We start from the raw sequence: 13,050 nt of genomic DNA, 5'->3' as shown, positions 1-13,050 counted from the left end.
CTCAGGCTATAGTCATAAGCTACAGCTGTTCTTCGGTAAGGTGATGAGGATGTCACTGCCCATCCAAAGATACTTAATTAAATAATAGTTTGTAGCTTGTACATGGCACCTCTGATGTTGCTCACAGAGTTTTCCAGACCTTTCATATGGACAACCTGAGCTGCTGTGGTTTTCCTGAAGATCAAACAGCAGGACGGGAACAGAGTTCGGCCTCTCTAATAGCTGAATCACTGTGGCGGTATACGGTAGACAAGTGGCTTCCAAAAGCCTTGCTCTGCCAGAGTGCTGTCCACCATTAAAACTGTGAAACACAGGTGAGGTTCATATAACAAGTTTTTTGTTACCTAAAATACTCTTAAAATTGTGATGTGAAACAGGTTAAAACAGAAAACTATGGGCCAGAATTCAGGCAATCCTGCAAGAAATTGTCCTTTCCCCAAATGGAAAAGGAGAACAAATAGAGAATGTAAGGTCTGGGTTTAGGTGGGTTTTTGGTTTGGTTGGGGAGGGGGTGTCTCTCCACATAGGCGTTTCTTCCTTGGTATCAAATAATGAAGTTAGAGGGAACATTTGGTGCTAAGTGAGGCTGGGTTGATGGGTGAATCCTGAAGACTGTTCAGTTGCCACTCAGTCTCTCCTCTACTAACAATTGCAGGATTCGGCAAATAGTTGTTGCACACATACAGTATTTGTCAGAGTTTTGACTCTATTTAGTTCCAGAGAATAAAATATGAAAATATTTGAATACTCTGTCTTAAAGTTAGAGCACTGTTTACAAGTAGTTTGCTTCACAGCAGTTTTCTCTGCGTTCATTGAAAGTGTGTGGTGATTTCACAGTATTGCATGATGCAAGAGCTAATTGAATATTTATTATTATTTTATACTTTTTCTGTCAACCATGAAAACAGCTCTCAGCTGCTTGATATGTAAAATTCAAACAGGAGTAAAACAAAGAAGAGTAACAGGAGTTCAAAGGCGTCATGAAACAAGTACATCCTCCCTCCATTCCAGTTATAAACTATGTCAGCTGTAAGTTTGCAGCACGCACAGTAAGAAGCATCCCTGGCTCAGAGAAGTGATGGGGAGAGGTGGCAGATCCTCCTGTACCCCGAGGGTGAGGAGAAGCCAGGCTTTCTGCTTCTCCCTGGGTCACAGAGGCCAAAATCACTCACATGTGTCTCAGGGCAAGGAGCAGCTTCCCAGAGGCTGGGTCTGTTGCCTCAGCCTCTCTGTAGAAGCAGACATGCTTCTGTGCCACTCCAATTGCTGTTTAATGAAATACGTTGCCAGGTGCCTTTTCTTTGCCTTTCTGTGGTGCCTTCGGCCTCTCCTCCTCTTGCTCACACGGGAGATTGGGGTTTAGAGGACAGCTCCTCTGTCACATGCCCTCTTCTAGTGCAGCACCTTAGGTGACTGTCTACCTTCCCTAAGCTCCAGGCATTGAGTTACTGGTCTAATTCTTGCCCCCCTCAGTCTGGTGAATCTTTACACAACAGCAGTGAGGTGTCTCCCGTGTTCATCAGTCGGGTGGTGCTGCAGGCTGAGAGCAGGGGAGGTGAGTATTGCCACCACCTGCGCTATCTCAGAGCTTTTGTGCTCAGCTCACCACTCTCAGGCACATGGCTGCATGATTAGCAGTTGCTAATCAACTCCTATTTTTCAAGGTTAAAGAAGAAAGGTAAAGAAGAAAAAATGCTGTACTATTTTAAAGGTGATTGCTTGTGTATTTAGAATAAGGACTTCATGTGCGCTGCCAAACAAATAGAATTAAATTGGTGAAATGGTATGTGGTGTGCTGTTGTTTAGTGAAGCATATGGCTGTTATGTAAAGGTTTTAATGACTTTCTTCATCTGTCTGCTTAGGAACACCATGCGTCTGGAAAAATTTTGAGAACGCTCAAGGCATTAAAGAAAGCTCATCTAAATAAAGGAGGATTAACTTGACATTGCAGTTACTTAATCCTGTATTGTCCTGCCATGTGACTGCAGGGATACCGAGGCGCAGCGTTTCTTTTGCATGGTGCACAGATTATGCTTTTTCTGTCATCTTCCAGGATCAGTTGCTTTGTTAAACCTGCCATGGGAAGGAAACAGGGGCAACAAACTTTTTACAGCAAGGCTTCGAGGCACAGTAACATTTCCGAGGCACAGTAACATTTCCAAGGCACAGTGACAAGCTCACAGGCTGAAGAATGAATCAAAGGCAAACCCTACGTTCAGCTCTTGGACTGGTACCAGAATCAAGGAGAACTACACTCTTAAGGTCAGCTATTCAAAATGAACTGGAAGCATCTGGATTTATTCAGAGCAATTAATCAGCTATTTGTTTGACCTTTATCTATCAAGGTAGTTTTCAAAGCAGCAAGCTAAAGCCTGAAAATTTGTGTCAAATATTTTGCATGTGTCAAATGTACTGCATAGACTGTGAGCAACTCACTGCTTTTGTGCACAGTTTACAGTTTTAATTGCAAAGCCTCTATTACCTTGTAGATGAAGATCCTGACACACTAAATCGGTTAGTGAGAGATGGACATAAACAACTTTCCAGTTTGATTTTGAACAGAACTGAAATATGTAGATATGCCAGATTCATTTTTGAAGTAATTTCCAAATTAATCCTTGGACTTTTGGTAAGCTGCTTTTTTTGCCAAGTTTGTCACAGTGTCCATTATGTGCAGGATTGCATATTCATATAGAATTATTTAAATTAAACTCCTTATTGGGACATCTTGTTAAATGGGGATGCGATTACCCTACAGACTATGACAACAGGATATGTGAATGGCAGAGGTCTTGGAAAACACTGCTATGCCAGGAGGCATCATGAGGACAGTGGAGAGGACAACGGGCGCCTGGAGGGCTATGGAGATGAAGAGGTGTCCTGGTTTCAGCTGGGATAGGGTTAAATTTCTTCCTAGTGCTGTGTTTTGGATTTAGTATGAGGAGAATGTTGATAACACACTGATGTTTTCAGTTGTTGCTAAGTGCCCTCCTAGTCCAAGGACAGCTCCCGTGCCTACTGACTGAGCTAGGTACACAAGATGGGAGGGAACATAATCAGGACAGCCAGCCCAGCTGGCCAATGGGGTATTCCATACCATGTGACGTCATGCTCAGTATATGAATGGTAGGCGTGATCCAGGAAGTACCGATCGCTACTTGGTTATCGGTCAGCACGGGTGGTGAGCAATTGCATTGTGCATCACTCATTTTGTATATTCTATCATTATTATTATTATTATTATTTTCCCTTTTCTGTTCTATTAAACTGTCTTTATTTCAACCCACGAGTTTTTCTCACTCTTACCCTTCCGATTCTCTCCTTGTCCCACTTGGGGGGGCGGAGGGAGTGAGTGAGCGGCTGTGTGGTATTTGGCTGCCTGCTGGGTTAAACCACGACAGTCCTTTTTGGCGCCCAACGTGGGGCTCGAAGGGTTGAGATAACGATAGATCTGACCAAAGCGTGTTAAGGCAAAACTGTTATAAGCATCCATTATATTGATTGGTCACAATGTTGATGTATTGGCTGTCAAAGTTGTGGGGCTGTCTCTCAATGTTGGGTCATGTAATACCTTGCTTGCAGTATGTGTTCCCTTTTGTGCTGTTTATCATCAGTCGGAACTGGGCCAAGATTATCATTTTGCTGCTGTTTTATGAAGTGATAAAATCATTGGTCAAAAGTCTAATCTGGTATCTGTACTCGGCACTGCCGTCATTTCTGTACCTCGGGAATCACCTCTTAGAAATTATTAGTAATTGCACTTTTTTCTCCTCGGAGAATGAATTTAAGGGGGAGACAGGATGGGACACTTTCTCCCACTTGTTCATCTTCCCTTCCATATCGTCAGAAACTCCTTTTTCTTCTATCCTCTTCACGAAGATGTCCACAATATTCCCTGAGAATTTTGAATATCCTTGGGATGTTCAAGCAAGCATGTTCATATTGCTATGTCTCCTGAATGTGGTTCAGGCCTTGTTTAGGGTTAAACAACTATTCAGGAATACTGTCCAGAGATCAACCCTCAGGAACAAGAAAAGAGGGAGGGCAAACGGCGTTGCCTCATCGGGGCGGGTGGAGCGGCGAGTCTCAGGGGCGGTGGGCAGCGGGAGATCAACCCCGGCAACAGACACGGTGGCTACTCAAAACCCCACGACAGGCACTGCGGCTACTTCAACACCCACAACAACCCCTGTGGCTACTCAAACCCCGGCAACAGTCACCGTAGCTTCTCAAACCCCTGCGACAGGCACTGCAGCCACTCAAACTCCGGTAACAGTCACTACAGTTACTCCAACCCCCATGACAAGCACTGCAGCTACCCAAACCCAAGCAACAGGCACTACAGCTGAACCAGAGGACCAACCCTTGCTGGTATCCATCGCCCCAGTACAGAAGAAGAAATCTTCGAAGCGGAGGTCAGGTCGTTTAGAAAGGGATGATGGAAAATCAGGGCCATCACGAGGAGGGGAGGAGGAAGAGGAAGAACTCATAAATGAGACGGAAACCACCCGATCCCTATCCCTGAGTGAGCTGCGAGATATGCGGAAAGATTTCAGCCATCGTCCAGGCGAGCATATTGTTACCTGGCTGCTCCCATGCTGGGATAATGGGGCCAGTAGCCTGGAAGTAGAGGGGAAGGAAGCCAAACAGCTGGGATCCCTTGCTAGGGAAGGAGGCATTGTCAAAGCAATTGGAAAAGGGACACAGGTCCTCAGCCTCTGGAGGCGACTGCTGTCAGGCGTGAAGGAAAGGTATCCCTTCAAGGAAGATGTTATATATCGCCCAAGCAAATGGACCACTATGGAGAGAGGTATCCAGTACCTGAGAGAACTAGGCGTGCTGGAGGTAGTTTATAGTGACCTGGACGATGACCAAACACCCAAAGATCCAGATGAAGTCCAGTGCATGCGACCCATGTGGCGGAAATTAGTACGGAGCTCACCAGCGTCGTATGCCAATTCGTTGGCAGTACTGTGCTGGAAAGAGGAAGAAGCACCAACGGTTGATGTTGTGGTTAGCAATCTCCGGGAATACGAAGGAAGTGTCTCCTCCTCCCTTGTCTCAGCTGTGGAGAAACTGTCCCGGAAGGTCCAGCAACTCGAAGACGATAGGTCCTATTCCCCACCTGTACGGACCAGTATCTCAGCCATTAGGAGTCAGCGTTCTTCTGCTCAAGAGAGAGGATATAGAAGGTACACACCACGGGGCACCCTGTGGTTTTACCTGCGCGACCACGGAGAGGACATGAGGCAGTGGGATGGAAAACCTACCTTGACCCTAGAGGCACGTGTACGTGAGTTGCAAGGAAAAACAATGATACAAGGGGGTTCTCCCAGGAAAAATGCTGCTCCAGTTTTCAGGAAAAACCTGTCTCACGACGGTCCAGTTTCCAGTGAACAGTTCCCCAGACAGAGTAGAAGGGCTGATCTTACTTTGGATTGTAATGAAGGAATTCTTGACTCGTGTTTGAAAGAAGTGAGAAGCGGATACTATGACCAGAACTAGAGGGGCCCTGCCTCCAGCCAGGTGGAGGAAAGGGACAACCGGGTTTACTGGACTGTGTGGATTCGATGGCCTGGCACATCAGACCCACAGGAGTATAAGGCTCTCGTAGACACCGGTGCACAGTGTACCCTGATGCCATCAGGCTATGAAGGGGCAGAACCCATTTGTATTTCTGGAGTGACAGGGGGATCCCAAGAGCTAACTGTATTGGAGGCCGAAGTGAGCCTAACCAGGAATGAGTAGCAGAATCACCCCATTGTGACTGGCCCAGAGGCTCCGTGCATCCTTGGCATAGACTACCTCAGGAGAGGGTATTTCAAGGACCCAAAAGGGTACCGGTGGGCTTTTGGTATAGCTGCCTTGGAGACGGAGGAAATTAAACAGCTGTCCACCTTGCCCGGTCTCTCGGAGGACCCTTCTGTTGTGGGGATGCTGAGGGTTGAAGAACAACAGGTACCAATCACTACCACAGCAGTGCACCGGCGACAATATCGCACCAACCGAGATTCCCTGATCCCCATCCACGAGATGATTCGTCGACTGGAGAGCCAAGGAGTGATCAGCAAGACTCGCTCACCCTTTAACAGTCCCATATGGCCAGTGCGAAAATCCAATGGAGCGTGGACAACAGTAGACTACCGTGGCCTGAACGAAGTCACGCCGCCACTGAGTGCTGCCGTGCTGGACATGCTAGAACTTCAGTATGAACTGGAGTCAAAGGCAGCCAAGTGGTACGCCACAAATGATATCGCTAATGCGTTCTTCTCCATCCCTTTGGCAGCAGAGTGCAGGCCACAGTTTGCTTTCACTTGGAGGGGCGTCCAGTACACCTGGAACCGACTGCCCCAGGGATGGAAACACAGCCCTACCATTTGCCATGGACTGATCCACACCACAGTGGAACAGGGTGAGGCCCCAGAACACCTGTAATACATTGATGACATCATTGTATGGGGCAGCACAGCAAAAGTTTTTGAGAAAGGGGAGAGAATAATTCAAATCCTTCTGAAGGCCGGTTTTGCCATGAAACAAAGTAAGGTCAAGGGACCTGCACAGGAGATCCAGTTTTTAGGAATAAAATGGCAAGATGGACGTCGTCAGATCCCAATGGATGTGATCAACAAAATAACAGCCATGTCCCCACCAACTAGCAAAAAGGAAACACAAGCTTTCTTAGGCGTTGTGGGCTTTTGGAGAATGCATATTCCAGATTACAGCCTGATTGTAAGCCCTCTCTATCAAGTGACTCGGAAAAAGAACTATTTCAAATGGGGCCCTGAGCAACAACAAGCCTTTGAACAAATTAAACGGGAGACAGTTCAGGCAGTAGCCCTGGCGCTGCAATCAAACAAGCCAAGCGAGTAAAGCCTCTTTGGTATGGAGGACGATGGTTGAAATACAAATGTGGGGAGGCCTGGCAGATTTATTATATCATGCTCCCACAAACCCGCCAAGGCAAGCGCTATGTGCTCACCATGGTGGAAGCAACCACCGGATGGCTGGAAACATACCCTGTGCCCCATGCCACTGCCCGGAACACCATCCTGGGCCTTGAAAAGCAAGTCCTATGGCGACATGGTACCCCAGAAAGAATTGAGTCAGACAACGGGACTCACTTCCGAAACACCCTCATAGACACCTGGGCCAAAGAGCATGGCCTTGAGTGGGTCTATCACATCCCCTACCATGCACCAGCCTCTGGGAAAATCGAACGATACAACGGGCTGCTAAAGACAACACTGAGGGCAATGGGTGGTGGGACTTTCAAGCATTGGGATCTTTCAGTCGAGCTGGCCCTGCCCAATCCAAACCCTTACGTACTGTAGAGGGGGATAAAGTCCCTGTCGTGCACATAAGAAATATGCTGGGGAAGACAGTCTGGGTTACTCCTGCCTCTGGCAAGGGAAAACCCATCCGTGGGATTCCTTTTGCTCAAGGACCTGGGTGCCCTCGGTGGGTGATGCGAAAGGATGGGGAAGTCCGGTGTGTACCTCAAGGGGATTTGATTTTGGGTGAAAATAGCCAATGAACTGAATTTTATGATGTCAATTGTTATATGATATTGTATATCATTATTTCTGTGGTTGCTATCAATGGTATAGCAGTGAAAATCACCCAGATTAGTGAAGAATGAACTAACTCCGATGAAACCGAGCAAAGTGCAACGATGATAGAACTGGACGAGTGCAGCAGTACCGAAATGAGAACTGGCTTCAGGATGCAACAGCCCAACACCACACATCATCTCTTTGGCCCTGAAAGACTGTTATGACAGATGGAGCCCAAAGTCATGGACTAAATGAACTCAATGGACATTTTAGAGGGATGGCCCATAGACTAAGGGAATGATATCTCTGTGTGCATATATATATGTATATATAAAAAGAAAGATGGTGGTGATTAATTGAAATGTATTGAAAAATGTGAGACCTAAGGATAACGTAAATGGTATGGAATAAGGGGTGGATACTGTCCTGGTTTCGGCTGGGATAGGGTTAAATTTCTTCCTAGTGCTGTGTTTTGGATTTAGTATGAGGAGAATGTTGATAACACACTGATGTTTTCAGTTGTTGCTAAGTGCCCTCCTAGTCCAAGGACAGCTCCCGTGCCTACTGACTGAGCTAGGTACACAAGATGGGAGGGAACATAATCAGGACAGCCAGCCCAGCTGGCTAATGGGGTATTCCATACCATGTGTCATCATGCTCAGTATATGAATGGTAGGCGTGATCCAGGAAGTAGCGATTGCTACTTGGTTATCGGTCAGCGCGGGTGGTGAGCAATTGCATTGTGCATCACTCATTTTGTATATTCTATCATTATTATTATTATTATTATTTTCCCTTTTCTGTTCTATTAAACTCTCTTTATCTCAACCCACGAGTTTTTCTCACTCTTACCCTTCCCATTCTCTCCTTTTCCCACTGGGGGGGTGGAGGGGAGTGAGTGAGCAGCTGCGTGGTATTTGGCTGCCTGCCAGCTTAAACTACGACAAGAGGGCAGGCAGCACAGGCTGACCCCATTTGAGAAACTAATGCAGGCTATGTCCCAGAACGACAAAGTGGTGAAAGAATTAACCCTGGGAAAGAGAATTGGCTTCTAATCGAATCAGAGGAAAAATATGAAGTGGAAATTTCTCAAGTGAAGCTTAGAATTCATTCCCTAACCAAAGGTAGGCAGCGCTGTGTGGGTCACCTGCATGCTGAGCACCGTAGTTCTGTACATATACAAATGGACCTCTTTGTGAAGAAAGATGCTATCTGAACTGTAAGTACACATAGAGGTTGTATGTGCCTTTTGTTGTTGTTGTTGTGTGAATCTATAGGCAGAGTCACAGATAAATGCTTAGGTTTGGATTAGTCTTTAAAGCAGCCAGAAACATTTTCTCTAGATGGCAGTTATTACAAGAAAAATTAGTCTCTGCACTTCGGGGAGTTAACACGTCTTGCCCCATGGCTCAAGCACCCCCACAGTTTGAAGAAAAAAAAAAAAAACCCAACAAAAAAACAACCCACCACCAAACAAAAAAAAAAACACCAAACCAAGAAACAAACCAATGTTGTGCCTCCCCTCCTACAACTAGTCCTGTCCATCTGCCTTCTTCCCTGCCCCAGCTCATGGGCTGCAAGGCTATAGGTGCTAAACCCCCACCTATTCTACTTCACTGTTTTTTTTTTTCCCCTTCCTCAGAATAAAACTGCATGGTGTAGATTCATGGCCCACTGTGGCATACAGACCTTAAAAAAAAAAAAAGTACTTTTCCTGTATTCTGTACAGTACCAAGAACTACTCATGCATGAACGTGTTGGAAAAACTGGTACAGCTATCCCGAGAAAGACAAATCTCTACAACACTGATTTTAGTAACTGAGAATTTGTGGGGGTAAGTAGTTAGGGTAAAGTTCTGTAAGTCGCACCAACTTAAACACATCTTTCCATTATAAACTTGCAGAGTTATAGCCAGAGCCCCTAAATTACCCCCAAGTTTGTCTACTCTGAAACCTAAATTTGACACCTCCATTAGTCTGCAAGTACCAGGCTCAGGCCTAGCTCATCTGAACAGCACTAAGCTAACAATGGAAGAGAAAGCACAGGCTTTCTTTACCAGCATTAGACACCGAAAGTAGATGCTGTAACTATGGCCATCAGACATGTATTAGCTTGACAGCAGTGGAGCACACTAAGACAGCAGATGATTTGATTAGCCCTTGCAATACTCTACCAGCCTTTAGCTACCTCAGCAGTGAATAGGATGCTGGAGACAGAAAGGAACATGGGTGTTTATGGAAGTTTACAGGGCTTAGTAGGCCTCTGCAGCTTAGCTTATACTGATCAGAGGTGAAATTTTATTGCACTTCTATAACCAAGCATTGTTTTAAGTAAATAGTATTACCATTTTGTACCTATTGCATTAACACCTGAAAAGAAAAATGCTTTTCATGAGAAAGTCGCAATTAAGATTTTGGACAAGACAAAGCTAAGATCAGAAGACTCAACATTTTCTATCTCGTGAGATATCCAGCATGGAAAAACTGCACCACCCAAATATCATCAGACTGTATGAAGTGGTGGAGACACTCTCAAAACTGCACCTGGTGATGGAGTATGCAGGAGGTGGGGAGCTCTTCACTAAAATCAGCACAGAAGGGAAGCTGCTAGAAACAGAGTGTAAAATAATCTTCTCCCAGATTGTGTCTGCTGTGAAGCACATGGTAAGTTGCTCTTCTTCCACAGGCATGTTGCCCCTCACTACTCTAGCAGATTTTGTGGATGTATCTTTTGGTTTTCAACTAGTAGGTTTACTGATACCAAGATTTCAGGCCCATGTTTCTGAAGAGCAAAACAGCTAGAGAAGAGCTATCTTAAGAGAGCTTTCACATCCACCTCAAGTTACTGCCTCTGTTGACAGCTTTTGGGAGGAGACTGAACTGGGAACATCTGGTGGGTGGAACCATCCCTTTAACAACAGCGTTCTCCTGGTCTGCTTTAAGTTGCTGTAGATACCAGCTAACTAATTTCTTTCCTCCAGCTATTTTAAAACATAGGATCAGTCGCTCTTCCGCTAGAACAAAGTGTTCCAGAGAAGAGACTTGTTAGGTATTGCAAACATCCAGCTTGCTTATTAATGAATGTGGGAGACTAGCACTTAAGACCATTTATTCCCGATCCTCACTTTGGAACAAATCTGTGAAGTTAACACCCAGCAAGTCACTTCCCCTTGCCTAGTCTTCAGCATTGCAACTGGATTTAGGATGATGCTATTTGTATAGAGCCCAAAGCATCTTATAAAGGCAGAAAAGGGCAATTAACTACTTCCAGTACCATCTCCTCTGAACCTTGCTACTTAAAGCAACAGCATAAAAACCACAGGAAGACTGTTCTGCAAGTCTGAGAAATAAAAGTAGTATTTGTTAAAGTTGGCTCAGGGTGCCCTCCAGCTCATATTCTCATATGCCATGTAATAGCCTCGGGCTCTGAAAGCCTGAAAAGCTCTGAAAGTCAAAAGCAAGGGTGTTCCCAGGTCAGATGTCTAGAAACTACATTACAAACTGCTTGTAGTATATGTAAACAGTATGCATTTTTTATGTATTTTGACAAAATGCTCAGCTTCAACACCTTTTCCATAGGACAGATATTCAGGAGCTACTGGAACTTACATTTCAAGATCACATCTATTTCTTAGCATTAAACCCAGACTACCAAGCTGGCCAACCTCTTCACTCATACACAGACTTCTGCAAAAACATTTTATTTTTGCTAAGCCATCAAATCCAGGCTACTTAAATCCCATCTCACTGCTGTCAATCCACATGAGGACAGAAGATCCCTGCCTGTTATTGATGACAGTTTAAAAAAATCTTAGGATGCCGAAGGGTTTCCTTATTGCCTCCAGATACACATACACCTTGTTACTTCAAAGGGTAGGGCAGAGAATGCTCGAACACATCCATTCTTCCTAGTTATTTCAAAGATGAAGCTAAACCCTTACCTAATCAAGACAGACATATCTCTACTAAGCAGAGCAAATTCAGTTTGAGTCCTTGACTACTACTGCCATTTTCAAGGAAAAAGAGTACAAGTTACATTAGATTTCTAAAACTTGAAGACACCACTAAACTTGGTGTCCTGCAAGGACATGAAATACCACAAGGCACAAGTCTGTGGTCCTTTTCTCCTGCCACCACCAGTTCTTCATAGGACATTAGATCACACAACAGAATTGTAGCAACTTTCTTACTTTATATGTGATTACGTTCACTTCATGGTCTTGGTAAACTAAAAGCTTTTGCTTCATGAGTCCACAAGCTTACAATACATAGAAAAATGGAATTAGTTAAAAAGAAATTATTTTTGTTACTTACATCATTACAGAAATGTAATAATTGCAAAAGCAAGTGTTCTGAATCCTAAAAAAATAAAATACACAGATTTTGCACATGAAGATATCTGGTCTTGTAGGATTAGCCATGATGCCATCACAAATCTGCTTAATGAAAATAGTTGATATTAGTTAACAAGAGACTGCTATTCTTATAAAAACAGCATCCTCCTTATCTTCTCCATGTACTCTATTGTTTTTGTATCAGTAGAGAATTAAGTTAAATTTGTTTAAATACTTTAAGTTTTCAATTTCATTGCAATGCTTATTTCTGACTGTCCAAGGTAATTCCCTTTCTCCTGTGTGGTAATTAATCGATTAGGGGTAGTCACTTAAGAACTTTCCCATGAACAAGCTAATACCAAATTTTCCTCTTGTTCTGCAGCATGAGAATAATATTATTCACTGGGACTTGAAAGCAGAAAATGTATTCTACACCAGTAACACTTGTATTAAGGTAGGAGACTTTGGATTCAGCACAATAAGTAAAAGAGACGAAACTTTAAATACTTTCTGTGGCTCTCCTTATGCTGCCCCTGAACTCTTCTGAGATGAAAACTATGTTAGCATTTACATAGCTATCTGGGCACTGGGAATCCTGTTATACTTTATGATGACAGGTATCATGCCATTTCAGGCAGATACAGTGGCCAAACTGAAAAAGTGCATTCTTGAAGGGACATACAGTTTGCCTCCCTCCCTCTCAAATTTGCCAGAAACTGATAAAAGGAGTCCCTCAGCCAGTACCAACCAAACAATACTCTGTCAAACTTATTATGAACAGTGAATGGATGAAAGGGATACAGTACCCCAAACAGCCGTTTAAACTGGATCCAAAGTATTTATCGGAGATTGGTACACTCAAAGAGGAAGAAATTGAAGTGAAAAATATTCTGGAAGATCTGGGAATCACAGAACACCACATTCAAAATAACCAGGGAAGAGATGCACACAGCTCAACAACAGGGGTCTACAGAATTGTTTTGCACCAAGTACAGAAGAAGAGGGCACTTGAATGTGTTCCTATCATGTCCCATCCAGACCCCAAAGAACAAGACTTGAGGAGAGGAATCCGTTCTTACAGCGGGATGAAGCACGCATCCAAGCTGTGTTCTGTTTTATAAATTGCACTGCAGGCTTTCTACTCAGCACATTTAACAAAGGGT

General features: G+C 44.3%; 1 pseudogene; it reads left to right on the top strand.

Moving 5' to 3' along the window:
* The first annotated feature begins 2,762 nt into the window (after positions 1 to 2,762).
* LOC142074862 (serine/threonine-protein kinase NIM1-like) lies at positions 2,763 to 13,008 on the top strand (annotated as a pseudogene).
* The last annotated feature ends 42 nt before the right edge of the window (positions 13,009 to 13,050 follow it).

This window comes from Calonectris borealis, chromosome W, assembly GCF_964195595.1.
Source record: "Calonectris borealis chromosome W, bCalBor7.hap1.2, whole genome shotgun sequence".
Taxonomy (NCBI): domain Eukaryota; kingdom Metazoa; phylum Chordata; class Aves; order Procellariiformes; family Procellariidae; genus Calonectris; species Calonectris borealis.
Note: the sequence above shows the minus strand (reverse complement) of the source record. Positions and strands in the feature narration are given on the sequence as shown.